Source organism: Euprymna scolopes, chromosome 41 (genome assembly GCF_053919585.1).
Source record: "Euprymna scolopes isolate OS-2025 chromosome 41, ASM5391958v1, whole genome shotgun sequence".
Classification (NCBI taxonomy): domain Eukaryota; kingdom Metazoa; phylum Mollusca; class Cephalopoda; order Sepiida; family Sepiolidae; genus Euprymna; species Euprymna scolopes.
Genome location: NC_136522.1, coordinates 32,708,187 through 32,730,430, shown reverse-complemented (window position 1 = coordinate 32,730,430; position 22,244 = coordinate 32,708,187). Strand labels below are relative to the sequence as shown.

The window sequence follows — 22,244 nt, the reverse complement described above, 5'->3', positions numbered from 1 at the left end:
ATGTTTGATCTGGCAGAACGGTGGTTCATTAAAATTGTGGGGCCTGCGTTCGCGCCTGGTCCACAAAGTATGGAAATAAAAAATTTTTAAATAAAAAAAAACGTTTACAAGTGTTTTTGATATAGATGTACATAAGAATACTTTGATAAGTATGTTTTAACTTAAATAGGGATGGTATAATAAAATTGTGGGGTCTGCGTTCGCGCCTGGCCTCCATAGAATGAAAATAGGCACAAACTTTAATAAAGACTTTTCATATCTATCTGCGTAAGTATACTTTGATAATTATGTTTCAGTTTGAAGAAATATGGTATAATAAAATTATGGGGTGTTCGTTCGCACCTGACCTCCATAGAATGGAAATATGTCACAAAGTTTAACAAGGTTTTTTAATATAGATCCACAGAATATTGTGATAAGTGTTTCAGTGTGAACAGGTATGGTATAATAAATTATGGGGTTTATCTATTTTATTTTTACTTTCATCATATTTTGCTTTGGTTTTGATACCCCCAAATTCGAAGCTATCTCTTTACAACCCTTCCTTTTCATAACTTGTCATACTTTCATAAATCAGAGTCCATTTTCTGTAGGCTGTTTTTAACCCAGTCAATGATGGGTACTTTTGCTAGTATATATATATATAAGAGAGAGAAAATTAAAACCGTAAGTTGAACTTTAGAATCAAAATTTATTGTTCGACTGAATACTCTAAAAAAACAAAGTCCTTATTCTGCGGAGTTTCAAAGAATACGATTTTTGTTATTCTTCTCATCATAGGGCATAAAGAAATCAGCAAATTATATTTGTAGCAATGCTAGAATTTGCTAGTTAAGGCATTAAGTGAAACCGCAATTCATTGTAGTTATAAATTGCCAAGAAAAGAAGTGAAAAATGCTGGATATGTAATAAATAAATAAATAAATAAATAAAAACAAATATATATATATAAATAATATATAATATTATATAAATATTATGTGTGGTTTGTTTTTATTTATTTATTTTTGATTATTATATTTTATATATATATATATATATATATATATATATATATATATATATATATATATATATATATGATAAATTTGTCACCCTAAAGAAAACAACACTACAGTTTTATTTTGAAACTTTTATTGAAAAAATCAATTCAGATAACTTGATTATGTAGTAGCGCTGGCATCTATTCAATGTAGTTGCCTTCAGTCTCAATCACCGCCTCGGTACAGTTCCGGAACTGAAAGCATGACTTTTCCACAAGCGCTGGCTGGAGCTTGGCGAATATTCAGCAGATAGCAGCAATCAGGCTGGTTTGGTGTTATAGGAGGTCATGTTCATGATGTTCTTAACGTATGACATAACGAAGTAGTCCAGGAGAGGAGGGAAGCCAGTGAGAGAAGTTACAAAGATGTAGCATTCCTTCTGAATCTAAGCCTGGGTCTCTTTGGACTTGTCAGCCGGCACCTAATTCTGCTGCAACACCCAAAGTCTGCCAGCGGTCACCTGAATGCACCAGGGGATCACCACACCCTTCAGCACATTCAGGTACACTTTGGTGTTGACTTTCAAGCCGACTTCGAAGATGTGAAGTAGCATGATGTGGCCCTCATTTGAAACCACACTGAAGACGATAACTGTGGCCGGAAACTTTATTGAGCTGTGCCCTCAAGCATTGAACTGTCTGGATTTGCGTTTTGAGAGTGCTTGCAATGGTCCTGTTGTCATAACTTAGCTGGGTAGAGAGCATGAGTTGTACAGTGGCGCATCGCTGATCTCGCTCATTGAACATCGTGTCACTTTCAGACATGATAGAAGGCTCCTATCGCTCCTTGGGATTTGTACACAACTGGCCAACTAGTAGATGGTCTGCAACAAAAAAAAGAAACTGTTTTCATCAAATGGAAATGGAATTATGTCGTCTTTTCTATGGCAACAATTTTATTCTTCCACTATATATATATATATATATATATATATATATATATATATATCTTTACTTATTACTATATGTATTATCTATTATTTATAATTAACAGTTCCCATATAATATTAAATTCTATACTAGGTCTACTTAGTAATTGATCGCCACCCAACATATGTGCTGCTTCTTTGAGTCATCTTACTGTCCACCGTTCTTCTCTGTCTACAATTTTTACTTCGTCTCATAAAAAGTACATAGTTTCCCTTTTCCTTCCATATATGATCAGTCATACCCGACTTTTTAATCTCTTCACATATTACAGCTTTTCGATTTTTCTTTTAACCTTACTTTTAGTGAACGACATATTTCCCCTTTGTATGGTTTTCCACATTTACACATTTATACATACAGTTCCTAGTCATGATTTTTTTTTTCTGTAAGGGGCTTGATTTACGCAAACTGTTTCTGGAGAGTCAAATCGCCCTTGAATACTGTCTTGATGTTATATTCTTTGAAATTTTTCCGACAAGCCCTTTATATATGTTGAACAAACTGTGGTGAGTTTTCAGGCGGTATTCTTTGGTGTCTGGGCCAGATTTCTTGGAGCTAATATCATACTCTCTGGATAGTTGTTTCAGAAATGTAATATCAATTCAGTATGGACCCAAAATAATACAAAAAATGGAAATACATAAAAGAAACTCCACCAAAAACTGGCAAAGATTATTAATGATAGTGCCACGAGGCTTAATACTGGAACAAACAGTCAGTGCCAGGAAAACGAGTGGGACATGAGCTCATCCAATACAGAATCCACAACAGCTGGTGGAAAAAAAAACATCAATTAAAGACCGAAGTCTTAAACGATTTTGCCCCCTTTCTGTCATGAACTGAGGATAACACCTGCATCTAAGAATATGTGGACATATCCTATAAGAAATAATTTAAAGAGATTAAGTCTTGTCAAATAAAGAAATTAGAAAATCTGAAAGTTAAGGATTTAAGATTCCATGTCCACCATTCACCAATAAAAGTTATTGTTAACAAAAGTAAGCGTTAGCTAACTCTCACTAAGGAATCAGTGCTAAAAAAAGGTTGCAACTTCACCACTACCATCAAGTCGATTCCATATTTAGATATGATAACTCCAACAGAGGAGGCAACCTTGAATAAACCCAAGACACAAAGAAATTAACTAAGTGAGACAAGCACTCCTACATTCAAAGCCTCCAAAACCTAATTTCTCAAAAAAGAAATGTTGGCTATCAAGACACTGCAGAGTAACAATTATATCCTAATACTACTAGTAAAAAAAAAAAAAAAAAAAAAAAAAAAACAACACAAAAACACAAAAAAACGAGGGACAGTACATATATTTAAAATAAAGCAGTTTTGTTTTTGTTTTGTTCCCTGTAAAATCATAACATTGCTTTATTTTAGTATATATAGTGTTTTTCCCCTTTAATAAAAAAAAATATCCTTCGATTCAGCTTTTGAGGAGTGAATGTGAAATCGGTCAGCTGACTTTTTTGTACTTATTTTTCAAAGATAGACTCTTTTCATCAGAGGATAAACATTAGTAAAAACATGAACAACTCGTTAGCATGAATACTAAAATTTAAATGAATGAGTTTTTGTAATTATAATTTCTTATTTGAATATTTCATCAGTATTCTTACCACCATGTCTTGTTTATGTTTACACACACACACACACACACACACACACACACACACACACATATATATATATATATATATATATATATATATATATATATATATATATATATATATACTAGCTGTACATATTTGGCATTACCAGGAAAAAAAACATATTGCTGAACGTTTGATATATAATTAAATAAATAAATAAATAAATAATATATATATATATATATAATATATATAAATAATATATATATATATATATATATATATATATATATATATATATATAATTAAAAATACACCAAATATCCTAAGTTACTATGTTTTTCCTGAAAGTTTACCATATTTTTAATTTTTAGAAGCATAAAACATAGCCATCTTCACCTATGAAATTAAAACAAAGAAATAAAATCTCATAGCTTAAAGGGAAATAACTCATAAGTTAAATGAAAACTTACTTCCATTTTCAACCTCAAGAGATGGTGGTTATACAAATAACTAAAAATGAATTAAATTAAAAAATAAACAATATAAATCAATCTTATATAATATTTCTAAACACAATACTTAAAACATCCTATGACTAATTCCATTAAAAATCTAGAACTAATTAATAAAACAGATTTTCTTTAATATAATATGAAAATTAGATAACTTCTTGTATATTGATTTCTTTCGAATAAATAGTATGTATAGAAATCATGCAGAAGTAAAGGTGTATGAATCATTTTCAGTATTGAAATTGATTTGTGTATATTAACCAAATTGTGAACAAACAAACAAACAAAAATACGACTTTATATATATATATATATATATATATATATATATATATGTGTATATATATATATATATATATATATATATATATATATATATATATACTCCTATGAATTCGTTTTTCTTTTGTGTGTATTTATATTCATATTAAAAACCCGCTTTTCTATTTAGTTAAAAAGAAAATACAATTTTCTTATACATGGGTTGTGGAAATGCATTCACTAGCAAAAGATCTAGCTAATTTGCATATTCTTTAAAACATTAATTTTAATTAATTCCCTATTAGTTTTTTCGGTTTTGTTAGTTGATGATCATCTAGATTTAACTATTACGTGTAATTATATTCATGCAGATATTCTACATGACTTATACTCGCATAATATTTGCGTAAAATATTTACAGTAAACAAAAAATTGTTTCCATATATATTTATGTATACATATATATTTTTGTTTAACAAATTTTACTATCTATCTAAATATCTATAAAAATGAACATGTTTGTGTGTCTGTCTGTGTGTCTTTCTATGTACATTTCCCTACAGAATAATTCCGTCAATTTTTAGTCTACAGACTCGAAATTTTATACACAGGGTACTGAGATTTGGGAAAATCTATGTGATCGGCGTTCGGCCAGAAATCTGGCTGTTAAGAGGTCAAAGTTCAATGATTTGACCTTTGAGAACTCTACCAAACTCCTCCGACAATTTTGGGTATAAACAATTGAAATTTTAGATATAAGTTCCTTGGACATGGGATCTAACTTAATAACTTGATTTGAGCACCAAACAATAAATGTTAAGGGGTCATAATAAGAGTCAAAGTTTAAAAAATTAACCCTTTTTTTTTTTTTGCTCAGCATCAACCCCCAAACACCCGGGCAACGCCGGGCTGAAATGCTAGTATATACATATTTATAGATATAACTATTTATACCACTTTTTGGAGCAATTTGATAAGTCTGAAATCTCAGCGACTATTGATCAGAATTTAACAAATTAAGGTATGTTGGAAAACTACTGACCTGAATTGTGCAGTGGGCTATGTAATATTTGCCCTTAAGGTTGTAAATTATTGTTTAAACAAGTGGTGTTCACTTTTCTATATTAATTTAATGTAAAATGAGAACCCACTTCATGGCCACCTTGGCTTATGGTGGGTGCTTATTTTATGTTAACTTAATATAGAAGAGTGATCCTCCACTTTTTAAAACTATAATTTATTCATATCATTGAAATTACCCGGTTCCTGGGATTTTAACAGTTGTTTTCGTTTTCAGCACACTCGGAAACCTATGGTAGCAGTAATTTTAAAGGATTTTTTGTGAGTGGAAAGATACTGCACCTTTACCAATATTTCAATCATAGTCATTTGTTTTCCTAGTTTTGCATACGAATTACAAAATATCTGATATATCCCCAAAAGCTCTGGCCTTGATGGAGGAGATACTAAAACTTGCTGCTATGGTTTCAATGATCTGAAATAACAGCAAGGGGAGACTTGATTCCAAATATTTCTCATATTTTATATCTCCCCTCTTTGGTTTTCATACATAAAGTAAATTTCACAGTGTATAAGGATTGTTTGATACTGGAGATATTCATAATCGTACTCTATTTCCAAAAGAGGGGAGATTTAACATATGAGAAATATTTGGAATCAAGTCTCCCTTTGCTATTTCAGATCATCTGAAAGCATAGCAGCAAGTTTTAGTCTTCATTCCATCAAGGCCAAAGGTTTTGGGGAAATATATATATATATATATATACATATATATATATATATATATATATATATATATATATATATATATATATATATATATATATGATATTTCCCGAAAACCTTTTACTTTATATATCGTTTTAAAGATTGGTTTTTGCTTTATCAAATTGTTTAAATTACAATCGTTTTAAAACAGTTATGTCTTCTTTTCAAAATGATGGAAAAAAAACAAAAAAACAAATTCGCACCATTTTCTTATGTCAATTCAAGCTAGGCTGAAAAGCTGCTGGAACAGCTATCAACAAAGGTTTTGGCCTATGAACCACTACTGAACACACAGCACAATGGTGGTTTAAGAAATTTTGTGGCGGCGATGACAGTCTTGAAGATAATAAGCGTAGTAGTTGACCATCGGCTGTTGACAACAATCAATTAAGAGCCTTAGTTAAAGCCAATCCATGCACAACTGTTTGAGAACTTGATTCTGAATTAAATGTAATGTATACAACGATTTCCAACCACTTGAGAGAGATTGAAAAGACAAAAAATTTTATAATGTGTGTCTTACGAATTGAACAATCAAAAGTGCCATCTTCACTTCTTATGCAACAAGAACGACCTGTTTTTCGACCGGGTTGTGAGTTGTGATGAAAAGTGGGTTCTTTACAACAACCGGCGATGCTCAGCTGAGTGGTTAAACGCTGATGAAGCTCCAGAACATTTCTCAAAGCCATAATTACACTAAAAAAAGACCATGCTGACTGATTGGTGGTCTGTGACCAGTCTCATCTATTACAGGTTTTTGAATGCAGGCAAAATTATTATGGTGGAAAAGTACTGTCAGCAAATGAATAAAACACATGAGAAACTCGACAACAGTATCCAGCATTAGTCAAAAGAAAAGGCTCAATTTTCCTCCACCACAATACACCGACCCTGTAGAAGTTGAACAAAGTAATCTATGAAACTCTTCCTCATCTACCCCCATCTCCAACACTTTTTCAATGATCTCAACAACTTTCTGCATGAGAAATGCTTCAAAAAGTGATTTCAAAAACGCCTTCAATGACTTCATCGTCACCAGAACGCAAGATTTTTATGTTACTCGCATAAACACACTTGTTTTGCATTGGCAAGTGTGTTGATTCTGATAGTGCTTATTTTGATAAATAAATTTTGTTTGAGCTGAGATATGTTCACCTGAATTTAAAAGTTAAAAACTGCAAGAACTTTCTTGTCAATCTGATAATATACCAGGTAAAAATGTTAATTAGCAATCAGTTCTAAGTGACAGTCTTCTGGTGGTCGGAGGTTCAATCCTTACTACAGGCGATAATAACTAAGGATAATATAAAAATAACATTTCTACCTGGTTATGAGTGGCAGATTAAGACAAATGACACAATGATCGTTGTCATGAAATCCAACAACTTATTAATTTATCAATATGAAATTCACATGCCGAGTATATTTCAGAAAGAAAGATTTCAAGAGCAATTGCTGACACGTGTCAGGTATTTTCAGAGTAATTACCCGCACATTTTGAGTGTTTTAAGCATGTGTTAAATGTTTGGTATTTTAAAGAGAGTTACAAACATGTTCTTAGGCAGTCTTTGTTTCTGTTATATATATATATATATATATATATATATATATATATATATATATATATATGGTGACAAAACCGTGAACTGATTCGAATCAACACTAAAAAGCAAATGGCTCTAATTGCTTACCCTCTTTTTTAGGTTTGCTTCTTTCTCACTTGCTAAAGCAAGTAGGTTTTTACAGGAATATGTTAACTCAAAATATTTTCAACCAACGAAAATCGTTTCAAGCCCTCCCCCCAAAGTAGAGACACTAAGACAAATTGAAACAAACTGCTACTCACAGCTAAACGTGCGATAAAAGGACAAAGTAAACTAATACACATACACAATGTCCCGCTGCCAAATACTCATGTACATATATTACTTACACACACATATTATTCACATTATGAACATTTTGACTCGTGACTATTTACTCAACATTTTTAACTCTATGAACATTTACAGATTGAAAATAATTTTATATTCTTAAAAAAGTTTTTGTTATAAAAGTGTTTTCTTAAAAAATGTTTTGTTATAAAAATGTTTTGTTATAAAAATGTTTTGTTATAAAAATCTTTTGTTATAAAAATCTTTTGTTATGAAAATGTTTTGTTATAAAATTGTTTTGTTATAAAAATGTTTTGTTCAAAAAATGTTTTGTTATAAAATTGCTTTGTTGTTATAAAAATGTTTTGTTATAAAAATTGTTTTGTTATAAAAATGTTTTGTTATACAATTGTTTTGTTATAAAATTGTTTTGTTATAAAAATGTTTTGTTATAAAAATTGTTTTGTTATAAAAATTGTTTTCTTAAAAAATATTTTGTTATAAAATTGTTTTCTTAAAAAATGTTTTGTTATAAAAATGTTTTGTTATAAAATTGTTTTGTTATAAAAATGTTTTGTTATAAAAATGTTTTGTTATAAAAATGTTTTGTTATAAAATTGTTTTGTTAAAAAATGTTTTGTTATAAAATTGCTTTGTTAAAAATGTTTTGTTATAAAAATGTTTTATAAAAATATTTTGTTATAAAATTGTTTTGTAAAAAAATGTTTTGTTATAAAATTGTTTTGTTAAAAAATGTTTTGTTATAAAAAATTTTTTGATATAAAAATAAATTGCAAATTGAATCTTGCACCTTTATTTTTAAAGCCTATAGTAAAAATATTTAGTTTAACAATTTTCATGCCTTGGATGAAATGCTTTTCTAACTTGTATCTTATCTTTTTAAGATTATATTTTAAAACTCTCCTTCTCTCTATTTCTGTTTGTATTTCTCCTCACACCATAACTCATTTTTGCAACCCCCTCTTTTTATTATTACAGGTCTAAATATTCTCTCTGTTTCAGTTTGTATTTCTCCTCACACCACAACTCATTTTTTACAACCCCTCTTTAAATACAGGTTTGAATAATGAGAAAATCTGATTTTTTTTAACAAAAACTTTAAAATAACGTTTTTAGATTAAAATTTTTAAACTTCTTTCAGAATAGAAAATCTTTAAAACTTAATAAGTAACATATTTTATATAGGTTTCATTAACAAATATTCAGTACATAATGAAAAAAATAGAGATGAAAATTTCAAAAGGAGTGTATAACTGGTTACAGTCAATTGTAGTCCTCGCCAGCGAAAGTCTTTGTTATTGTTATTCTATTATTATTATTATTTAAAACATTTTGTGTCCTGCTCTTTCGCGCGAGGACTAATATATATATAAGTGAAATTGTTTGTGTATCTGTCGGTGTGTACATTTCCCTACCAAATTTTCAGTCTACAGACTCCAGATCTTACGTAAGGAATATTTAGGTTTGAAAAAATCTTTTTGATCGGTCTTTGGCCAGAAATTTGCCTGTCAAGGAGTCAAAGTTCAATGATTTGACCTTTGAAAATTCTACCAAACTCCTCCACCAATTTTAGGTCTAAACACTTGAAATTTTAGATGTAGGTTACTTGGACATAGATCAAACTTTTTAATTTGATTTGAGCCCAAAACAATAAATTTTAAACGGTCAGAATTGGGGTTAAAGTTTAAAAAAGAATTTGACCTCTCAGTCAATTTTTGGGTTAAACATTTGAAATTTTACATAAAGTGTATTCAGACATAGGGCAAGCTTTTTAATCGTTTTTGGTCGAAAATTTGGCTACCAAGAGGTCAAAGTTCCAAAAATTTTACCTTTGTGGTCTCTAGCAACTATTCAGCCAATTTTGGGTTTAAATATTTGAAATTTTACGTAAAGGGTATTCAGACATGCAGCAAGTTTTTTAATCAGTTTTTGGGCGAAAATTTAGCTGCCAAGAGGTCAAAGTTGAAAGAGTTGACCTTTGCAAACTCTAGCAAACTCCTCCGCTAATTTTGGGTCTAAACACTTGAAATTTTAAATGTAGATTACCTGGACATGAGTCAAACATTTTAATATATATATATATATATATATATATATATATATATATACATAAAAGTATGAATATTACATAGGGCCCAAGCAAAGCTGGGCCAAACTGCTAGTATATCTATAAAAGTGAAATTGTCTGTGTGTGTGTACATTTCCCTATTAAATTACTTTGTTCATTTTCAGTCCACAGACTTGAGATTTAACATAAGGGGTATTGAGATCTGGGAAAATCTTTTTGATCAGTCTTTGGCCAGAAATTATCCTGTCAAAGGGTCAAAGTTCAATGATTTGACCTTTGAAAACTCTACTAAACTTCTCCACCAATTTTAGGTCTTAAAATTTTTGATGCTTTACTTAGACATGGATCAAACTTTTTAATTTGATTTGAGCCCAAAACAATAAATGTTAAAGGGTCAAAATTGGGGTCAAAGTTAAAAAAAAAATTGACCTCTGCTGTCTCTACGAAATTACTCAGCCAATTTTTGTGTTTAAACATTTGAAATTTTACATAAACTGTATTCAGACACAGGGCAAGCTTTTTAATCGTTTTTTGACCGAAAATTTGGCCGCCAAGGGGTCAAAGTCCAAAAGATTTGACTTTTGCCATTTCTAGAAAACTATTCAGAAGAATTTGGGTCTAAACATTTGAAATCTTACATAAAGGGTATTCAGACATGCAGCAAGCTTTTTAATCAATTTTGGGGCGAAAATTTAGCTGCCAAGAGGTCAAAGTTGAAAGAGTTGATCTTTGCAGACTCTATCAAACTCCTCCGCCAATTTTGGGTCTAAACACTTGAAATTTTAGATGTAGGTTACCTGGACATGGGTCAAACTTTTTAATATATATATATACATATGTACATAAAGTTATGAACAATACCTAGGGCTCAAGCAAAGCCGGACTGACCTGCTAGTACATATATATATATATATATATATATATACATACATATATATATATATATATATATATATATATATATATATATATATATATATATATATATATATATATTGAGCTATAGATTAAATAGTAGGGAAGACCCAATTCAACCCTTGATTTGGAAACAAATCGGGGAGAAAGAAAATTTTAAAATAACACTTGTCTTTGCTTATCTCGGCATTCCACGTAACTTGGACCTCTCTCTCTCTCTCTCTCTCTCTCTCTCTCTCTCTCTCTCTCTCTCTCTCTCTCTCTCTATCATTTGAACTCAAGCAATGCTGTCTGTGACGCTTGAAATTGTGCAATCTATAGACTACCCACGCAGGCCAACATTACGGGAGTTATCCATTCTCTCAAGACTGAAAGGATTTAGAAGAATCGTTTTTATTGGAAAAGCGAAACAGAAATTATTCCACGAGTCTTAACGCACACAGATATTAGATTTTGAATTACAAGGACAAAAAAACAAAAAAACAAAAAAACAAAAAACAAAAAACAAACAAACAAACAAAAAACATATAATTCTTAAATGTTTATATAAAACAAAAATACCTTTCTTGTTCTGAGATTTTTTCCTTTCAAAAATACTCCCCTCTTATTTTTAATGCATCCTCGTAGCTCTAGAATAGGCTTTGTCGGTTGGTTGGTGTGGATTGGTTGGTTTGTTTATCACGTGTTGAATCGAAATAGGATTTTCTCTGATCTGTCATGCTATACTTTGAAATACCCTTTTCGTCGGTCTATCAAGATTCAATCGAAATACCCGTCACTAAACGCGGATATTGTTTGATTTGTTAATTTTGTTCTCTTCCTCCTGATTTCTCTCCTTTTTTCTCATTCTCTGCTTTCTCTCCCCCGCCCTCTCTCTCTCTCTCTCTCTCTCTCTCTCTCTCTATATATATATATATATATATATATATATATATATATATATATATATATATATATACTAGCAGAATACCCGTCGTTGACTGGGTTAAAAAACAGCCTACAGAAAATGGACTGTGATTGATGAAAGTATGATAGGTTATGAAAAGGAGGAGGTTGTAAAGAGATAGGTTTTGATACTCAACAATTTTACTCTAAGCAAAATATAATGAAAGTAAAGATAATTTTTGCGAAAATATATTTTTTATATCAACTTTGTTTCCATTCGTAGCCAAGAGTGACCAACAAAATGATGTTTCCTTACAAAGAGAAAATGTTATATATATATAATAATATAAATATACAAGAAAGAAATGTTACCATAGTCAATAAAAGTTACTTTTATGGTAGAAAAGTTCATTGGTTTGTATTTTTAAGTAGTTTGTAAACAATTTTTTTTTTAATTCACGAACCGGTTAAAAAAAAATCAAAATGGCAGCGACTTTGAAATGGAGACCCCCGTTTTCAATTTGAAGGAGGGGCACCTGAGCATTCTGTGTTAACAATTTAAAAGAGTTCTGTCAACGTAAGGAATATTTATAAACATATTTTAATGGTTTCCGTTATTTTGTGCTTGAAGAATATTCGATTATGGCATGTGTAGTTTATATAAAAATTTCGTTTTAATTTCGGTTCGCTGAAATTATTTCAAGTAAAGAGCATTAGAAACTATTTCAAAACAAAACAAAAAAACATGAACTGAACTTTTATTGACTATGGTAACATTTATTTCTTGCATATTTATTTTTTCGGGTAGTCGTTTGTTGGCTTTTCTGCTAAACACTCTTAATAAATAATATCGACAAAATATCGAAAAACAAAGAAAACAAAACAGTTTGGAAAAATAATGAAGCTTTACTTACTTTAGTAAAATAATCCGAAACATCAAAATGGGACATTAAAAAAGTAAACACGTAATTACTTTAGTTTTTTTAAAGCAAAGAATCGATATAAACATGAATAAGAAGAAAATGGCGCCCTTTTCAAGTAGAACAGTTTCGTTTCAGTTTTACAGTATTGAACGGTGTAGTATTGCGCCATCGGATTCAGGGTTGTATTATTGTAATGTAAAGAACACGCAGAAAGTGTTGTAATCAACTGAATTCCTTCTAGTACACTGACAAAAAAGCTTAAACAGATATATAAATAAAAATAAAAAGGTTATGCAAATGTCTTTAAAAAGACATGTAATCACGTGAGCAGCATTTTTTCCTTCTTTTGACACAATAACAAGTAACGTTCTTATTTTTTATTATTTATCTATTTATCTATTTTCGAAAGAGTGCCACGTGCGATTGGAGAAGGAAAAAAATAGAGTTGTGCAAAATTTGTGTCGGGAATTGTCTAAAGTTCTGACTTTTTTTTTGGCTTTCACTTTAATAAGAACGTGAATTTATGAGGTGAATTTATGAGGTGAATTTATTCGACACAATATGATTCAACTAAAAAAAATAAATAAAAGCTAACGTGAATTAAGATTAAAGTTAAGGTGTTATTGTGGACCCTCACCCCTTTTAAAAAACCTTGTTAAACTTTGTGACATATTTACATTTTATGGAGGTCAGACGCGACTGAACACCCCATAATTTTATTATACCATATTTCTTCTAACTGAAACATAATTATCAAAGTATACTTACGCAAATAGATATGAAAAGTCTTTGTTAAAGTTTGTGCAATATTTCCATGGAGTACAGGCGCGAACGCAGACCCCACAATTTTATCATACCATCCCTATCAAAATATTCTTATGTTCATCTATATCAAAAACACTTGTAAACGTTTTTTTTTCATTTTTTTATTTCCATATGTTGGGGGCCAGGCGCGAACGCAGACTCCACAATTTTAATGAACCACCGTTCTGCCAGATCAAACCTACCCATTCCTGATCCTCGATACATCTTCTATTATTATATGTAATCAGTTTTTAAAATAGTCAACCATATAGGAGCCTATTCGTGACCACACACACACACACACACACACACACACACACACACACACACACACACACACACAGATGTTCAACTTTATATTATAGATATATAAATTTTCTCGATGTTCTCTTTTTCTTTCCCTTTCTATCTTTTTTCTCTTTTTTCTTTTATCGCTTTCTCTATTTATCTCCATGTCTTCCCCTCTCTCTTCCTATCTTCCTCTTCTGCCTTTTTATATCTTCTTCTTTATCACTTGTCTCGCATTTTTTTACTTTCCCTTCTTTTCTCTCTTTAGTTTTTGCTCTACCTTCCTCTCACTTACCTTCCCCTTCCTCCTGTTCTCTTCCTATAGTCTTCTTCTTCTTCTTCTTCTTCTTCTTCTTCTTCTTCTTCTTCTTCTTCTTCTTCTTCTCACTATGTATTCCTCTCTCTTTCTCTTTAACCATCTCTTCTGCTTCTCTCTCTCCTTTTATCACCTTGAATTTTCTTTATCTATTTTCATATCCCTTCTATTTCCCTGCCACTCCCTCTCTCCCTTCTCATTTCCTCTACCTCTTACCCTCTCTTTAATTCTCTTCTTACTATCTCTTCATATCTCACTCATCCTTGTTTTTATCTCTCCATACATCCTCCCTATACTTCTCTCCTTTTCTCTCCAAATTTTTTTGTGTTTTCAATCTCATTTCTTCTACCTCTTCCTTTTCCTTTTTCGTTCAACTGATTAGCAAGAAAAAAAAAATAACGTTTTCATTTTTTGTCCTGTTTAAGAATAATAAACCATTTTTTTTTTTTTAGCTTTCGATAGCAAGAGTACTTGACGTTGCCCGGAGTTTGATCGTTTTAACCGATTAATAAACGGGTTATGTTATTTGTGCATCTTGGCTTGTATGAGATATAGACAATGGCACATTTTTTAGATGTACCGTCAACCGGGACTACTATAGTAGCTTTTAGGGGACATTTATTCTTGCTGTGTGTCTTTCGTCATCCCAGAAAAGCATGAATGAGTAACTTTTAGATTTTTATCTTTTTAAAAAAAAGTGAAGAAAATTTATTTTTACTTTTTGTGTATTTTTCAAAATCTAAAACAGTAATCCTGCCATACTTGTAACAAGGCATACAAACATCTCACTGAACAGAAAAAGATGACAAAGTGTCAGACAGAGAATGCTGCGTTCATTTTTACTGAGATGAAAGCCACAAGTGTACATCTTCTGCAGGTGTTGAAGTGAAAAATTCCTCTAAAGGTAAATTTACATTCCTGTTTATGATGCTCGATGCCAGAATCAGATCCTTTTACATCCTTCTCTCCTCAAGTGAGGATACACTTGAAGCCATTCTTATAGATAAGCATGAAGAATCCCATCATTATGTTGGTTAGCAATTGTTGAATATGCTCCAGGTGTACAATATCTTTTTGAAAATAGAGATTTGTTACTTGGCATATTCGAGAATGCACCGTACCAGGATTATGAATATGAATGGAAAGCGTCTGCTATTTGGGTTAGAAAGGATCTTCAGATTAGATAAAGAGCCTGGCTGGCATTGTTGTTGATTTCAAGGAATTATCCATAACTGTACCAAGGTCCTTTGCATTAGTGGTGTAACCTTGTAGACCGGAAATAATCACGACAAACACAGTGGTATAATTAACACAAAGCGTACTAACAAAAATATATTACAGAAGTACACATCATTATTCTGGGGTCATAACTGCCACTAATAACAACCCCACCCCACGTTTAAATGCAACATTATTGCCAATAGATAAGTCCATTATTTCTGAAATGAGTAAACTTACTTTATAACAATTAATGACGATGTTGAGTGGCTGAAATGAAAAACCGAATGGTCAAGAAGGCAGTGTTCAGAAGTAAATCCCAGCTTGAACATCAGAACCAAATTCTGTTGAGATTATCTTGAAATCGATCATAGTCGCTTCTAGGTGATACCAGCTTTACATCATCTGCAAAGAGTAGTACCTTTTTAGTTCAGTAATCTTGCAGATCATTCATAAAAAGGAGAAATAGAACTGGGCAGGAGACAGATTATTGAAACACTCCACTACATGCATTCTCCTATGTGGAAAGGTAGCCATTCACCTGTTGCTTGGATAGCATATTCAAGAATAGGCCATACCAGAGTTATGTATAGAGGACAGGAAGTGTCTGCCATTAGGTTTAGAAAGCGTCTCTGAATCAGGTAGAAAATTTGTCCGGCTTTGTTTGTTACCTTCATACAATGATGCGTTAGTTTGATGACGTTAAGGATCATATCAAAGCCCTTCACATTCGTGACGATATTGAGTGTTTGAGGTGGAAAACCGATGGTCAGAAAGGGTGGTAGGTGGAGAGCAGATAGAAAGATGACTGCGTTTTGTAGAGTCTAGCAATAAATCCCAGCTTAAAGAACAGAACCAAACTTTGTTCAGATTATCCTGAAGTGGATCATAATTACGTCTAGTTGCTATCAGTTTCATGTTGTCCACAAAGCGTACAAATTTTTCAGTCAATTTATCTGGGAAGTCATTAACATACAAGAGAAACAAAACTGAGGCACTCGACTACATGGAAATACAACCATACACAGAATGTACAATGATGAAGGAATACGTATTATTTGGATTCATCGGACTACTGTTCTCATCTTGAGTGTGATTTTCACCTTGTTTCGGTCGATGTAACCTCCGACCTTCTTCATGTGTATCTTGTTGAATTCGCAAGGACTTGTAGCACAAATGGTGTCTGCAAGGACCCGTGGTGCAGTGGTTAGATACTTGGAAAAATCAATTGTAAAAAGTGATAATCTCCTGAAGGTTGAAGGTTCAATCTTCAGTGTGGGCGACTGAAAATTACAATTGCGAATTACTTAGAACCTCTATCCAGTCATGGCTGACAGAACAAGACCCATGAAGTAAATAAAGGTTCTGTTCGAAATTCCGTCCAAATTCCCGAGTTTGACCGAAACATTCCTGAGTTTGACAAGGTACGCCTGAAGAAGGTCAGAGGTTACATCGACCGAAACAAGGTGAAAATCACACTCAAAATGAGAATAGTAGTCCGATGAATCCAAATAATACAAATAACCAATCATCATCTCAAAAATTTAGAAACGTCAGATGAAGGAATAATCCAGTTAATTTTATTATTAAAAAATGAATTTAAGGAATGACCAAAGGAATAAAAAGCTTTGGAAAAGTCCAAGAACAATATGTCTGCACTGAAAAAGGAAAGACAAACCTTGTTTTGACATAATAACGACAAAAAGGTTTGTTTCAGTGGCAGAAAGTTGGACAGTGTCCAGGTTGCCACAGGTTACTGTACTGAACCATACTGAAGTGGCACTCATCCTAGGTGAGGTGAACTGGTTTCCACCAAAGAAGAGAGTTGCATAGGAATATTATATTCATAAGCGGTCCCAGTCACATGCATATCCCCGTTAGGAAAGATGATGACGTTAGGTTTTTGCAGCTCTTGCAGGAAGGTATCGACATCCTCCTACAAACATTGCCTGCTTTTCCTGAATGGTCACTCATCTGGAACTGACCAGGCTGAATGTTGCTTAACTTTGATGATCCAACGAAAACCAGTGTATCAACATGATTTTTCCATATATCACAGGTTGGTTGGCAGTTATCTTCAGGCAGAGATTGCCAATGCTGGAGTGCCATATCGGAACAGAAAGGGACAGAAGAGAGTGAAAGGATGTCTTTCTTTGATGTTTCCTGAGTTCTCTATGCTCTGATTGTGGTTTCTAAAGGGGCTGAAGAATTTCCTCATTGGACAAATGAAATCAATACATCCTGCAAGCTGATTGGTCAGTGTGTGGCCAAATCGCTTAGCAAGGATATTGATTTGGGAGAAAAAATAAGTCTTTATTTTATTTATAACTACTATAGGATGTCTGTTTTAGATATCGGTGGTGGATCTCTTTTTATGTCATCAATGTGATACATTGAGGAAATCATTGATGCTAGAAGGTGTTGATAATAATCTTGTCATCTACGTTTCTGAGCACAGTCATTTGGTTATTCAGCTATGTTTTTATATGAGCATAAAACATTTTCAGATTGGCATGTTAAACGCCCTTCATACATAGAATGTGCCTCTTAGAATAGCTGCTCTGCTCTATTACGTTGTCTTCTATAAATTTCAAAGGCTTCTGCAGTTTAAGTGGTGCAATGTCGCAAAGTTTCCATTCTAGCTTTATCCTGCTAATCACTTACAATTGTTAGTGTGGAACACAGGGAAGTGAAAAGGAACGACACAATCCGTTCTTATCGTAATCAATTTTTTATTGCTTACCACTGCTTTTCAACGGTTTTTTTTTAGTCGTACATTTCAGCAGCTGGGATAAGGGCTTTGCATGTTCGGTTTTGTGCTATGCCAAACTTTGAGCAAGGAACTTCTGTCTGCACTGTGGCGACTTAATCGTGAAATGATTCCTACGAATGTTAAAAAGCAAATGGCCATAATTGCTTACACTCTTTCCTTTGCTTTGACAGAATTTGCTTTCCTCCTCACTCAATGCAAGAAAGTTTTGACATGGACGTGTGAACTCAAAATATATATATCCTTCAATTTCTTCCATCATCAAAACAATAAATTTTATGCCCCAATTCATATAAAATATTGGCGTGGTTCTTGGCTATACTAAAATACACTTCAAGATGGTCTCTATGTAGGCCAGGGACCACACCACGTCACTTGGATTTTAAAGTTGCATAACTTTTGTCGATAGACGATAAAACTTTCATTTCTGACATTATCAATGAGTACTTTGAGAATACAAGGTAAAAGATTGATGATTGCTGGGCTTGAGCAATACTGGTTGTAGTTGATATATGCTGAACAAAAATGTTTTCCTTAACCGTATTCAGCAATGAATTGTGGGAAGAAGTGTATCTCCCAGTCAATTGATGGAGTGTTTTGATCCATTAAAAATGGCATTTGAATGCTCCAGCTATTGCATTTAGCAGTCATTAAACATTTGAATGCTCCAGCTATTGCATTTAGCAGTCATTAAACATTTGAATGCTCCAGCTATTGCATTTAGCAGTCATTAAACATTTGAATGCCCCAGCTATTGCATTTAGCAGTCATTAACATTTGAATGCTCCAGCTATTGCATTTAGCAGTCATTAAACATTTGAATGCTCCAGCTATTGCATTTAGCAGTCATTAACATTTGAATGCTCCAGCTATTGCATTTAGCAGTCATTAAACATTTGAATGCCCCAGCTATTGCATTTAGCAGTCATTAACATTTGAATGCTCCAGCTATTGCATTTAGCAGTCATTAAACATTTGAATGCTCCAGCTATTGCATTTAGCAGTCATTAACATTTGTCAGATCTGTTGATTGATCATTATGAGGAAGTTGGCATTGTGGCAATGTCATACTGCTTTTAATGTATATGACGATGCCACTACCGGCAATATTTTCTCTGTTGCACCAATGTGAATTCTGTATCTTTGATATCTTTATGGGTACCTATGCAGTATGGGGACCATACTATCGAACAATGGAAGGTGCCAAATGAAAGTTTTGTAATTATTTTTTTTTTGTTTTCATAAATATTGGACAATATTTTCAATGAAAAATATATTGTTTCTGTCAGTACAAAGCTAATTTAATGAAAAGTTGAAAAATGAAAACAATTTCAATGAAAAACAATATTAATCAAATAAATGAATAATTATTGAACAATTTTTACGAAACTTTTAGAAAATTCAAATTTAAAAAACAAAAAAATGAAATTCATTATAATGTAATTTTGATGGATAAATATTTATTTTTTGCATAACAAACAAATGATAGCAAAAAAAAAAAAATATATATTTTTGATTTTTTTTTAATTTAATGTTTTCCTTAATATTGTCTCCAAGTTGTTGGCACACATTTTCAATAGATGGTGGTGTTAATTCATATGCACATATTTGAAGACAGATTTTTACATGCGTAAAAATAACTCTTAGGAACAGATAATGATGTCTTTTTACTGGAAAACGTTTTTAAGGATAAGAATATATATATGTATATAGTTTCATAAATTTTTATTCATTAAAGTTTCTTTCAGCTTCGATAATGGCTTTTATGTGAATTGTCAACTTGGTGGTCCTTGATCATACTGGACATTACCATCTGTAAAAGTTAAATATCGAATCTAGCAGCAAATCCTTAGAACATGTTTACCAGAAAGAACAGTTGGAAATAAGTCATACACCATCTATTATAACTATACAATCCCTAGAGCTACATACCTAGAAAATACCTATTAAATTATATAGTAATGTGCGACAAGAAGGAGAAAGAAACAACCTTAGTAGAAGTTAGTGTCCCCAATGATACTGAGTTCAGCAAAGCTGAGACGGGGGGGGGAAATAACGAAATACCAAGGTATTGTGCACAACATGAAATAAAACTGTAATCTTAGGAAATCCCCATCATTCCAGTAATTATAGAAGCAACCAGACTCATGAAAAAAAAAATTTCAAAAACTACCTGGCACATATACCCAGTGGACCAAGTGCAAGAAAGATACAAACAATCACACTTAAAGGGACAGTTAGAATCTTGAAAAGATCTTTCAGTTGGAATGCATGAGATAGCGAGTGAATATCTGGCATCCCCATCCCCAGCTAGAAGAAAATGATAAGGATTCTAGGAATTGGAAGAGAATCAGTTTTGGGAATCTGCACGGAATTTCGAACAGAATGGTTTATTAGATCCATGGAGGTAGCATGCTTTTGATCTGTCAGCGATGATTGGGTAAAAGTCCTAAGTAATCTGCAATCGTATTTTGAGTGCTCTTTGCACTGAGGATTTCAACCTACAGAAGAGCGTAACTTACAACTGAATTTTACCAAGTACTTTATCCACTAAGCTACGGGTCATTGAAGAAGATCAGAGGTTATATCGATCAAAACGTTGTGCGAATAACACTCAAGATGAGAACAATAGTTCAAATAATCCAAATGATACAAATGATTAATCCCAATTTAAAAAAATTCAGAAACATGAGTTGGATAACTCTCGTTGTTTCCAATCTGACCTTCATACCAAAACACATACAATTTTTCATTTTTGAAGTTTAGATAAAACTGAATATGGAGTAAAATACACTTCATTAATCGCTATTGATATAGCTCTCTAATAATGATACCGTTCCAACATTTAAACCTTTAAAACTTTGTAGACGAAAAAATAAGCAATTTTCAAAGAGTTGTTTTAATTCTAAACTGCATCATTTCATATTTATAATGATGATAACGGTGTGCTGCTTCGTTTATTGTATTTTTTATGGAAATCGCCCCAGGAAAGGCATGAACCCACGTTTAAAAACAAAAATATAATTTCAAGGTCAAAAACTTGTGGGATGAAATAGATTCTGACTCAGAAAACAACAATTTTTCCCCTTTCGTTTTAAAACATCGCTTATGGAATATGAGGACTAAAGAATAAAATAAGGAAAGCAATATTTACGAGACTGCCGAAAGTAAATCTAAGGTTCACTTTCTACTCTCCTAAAAGTTCAAAAACTGACAAACTACACAGATTGATAAAAGAGCAAAAGGTAATTGCTGCAATTTTTTAAAATCTTTTCCTCTTTTGCTAACAATGTTGCACAACCATTAAAACTTTAAACAAAACTTTGCTGCATATCAACTATTAAGAAAATAAAATCTCTTTCCGTGCAAATGGATGGGGTCTGTTTTGTTATAATTTTCGAGACACTGTCATTGATTATTCTGGAACACAGAAACTATAAATTCCTGCTATGGTAGAAAAAGACATATGTCCTCAAATACCTTAAGCATTTTTTTGTTTTTGTTCTAAATGCATTTTGTGGATTTCCGGGCTCCAATCAGTTAAGACAATAAAATATCCAATGTTTCGTGAGAGGAAATCTCCAGAGATCTGGCATCTACCAAAACGGCCCTGTTTTATGCATAACTAATTTGTCCTGACTCAGTTTGAGTTGATCAGACTCGAAACGCAGGCCCCTAATTTGATTATTTCAGCAGGGGTTGATCGGTTGAAGTGTCATTCGACCCCATTTGTCTTGTTTTTATTTCTGGAAAAGTTAAAGTTATATGAGAGCCTCGCTTATTTTCCTTAATATTTCAGAGGCATATATATATATATATATATATATATATATATATATATATATATATATATATATATATATATATAGGTCCTGGATATGACCTTAAACTATATCCGATGGTGAGGCCCCAGCTTGTGGGCTTTGGGGAGTGTGGAGCCACCCTTTAATTGCCATTGCTCCCAGAGCCACTCTGATCCAGAGTGGTAGTAACTGTTAGGGCCCCAGCTATGGGTTAATTAG

At 32.2% G+C, this 22,244-nt stretch overlaps 1 protein-coding gene across 2 annotated transcripts in view; it reads right to left on the bottom strand.

The window, feature by feature from the left end:
• Window positions 1-22,244, bottom strand: part of LOC145266711 (uncharacterized) — a 44,910-nt gene that overhangs the window by 19,287 nt on the left and 3,379 nt on the right. The window contains exon 2 of one of the 2 annotated variants that reach the window (XR_013864774.1): window positions 13,166-15,857. The exons of the other annotated variant lie outside the window; for it this stretch is intronic. The gene's annotated coding sequence lies outside the window, so the exon portion shown is untranslated. Of the gene's footprint in view, window positions 1-13,165; window positions 15,858-22,244 lie in introns of those variants that run through there. 2 annotated transcript variants of the gene reach the window in all.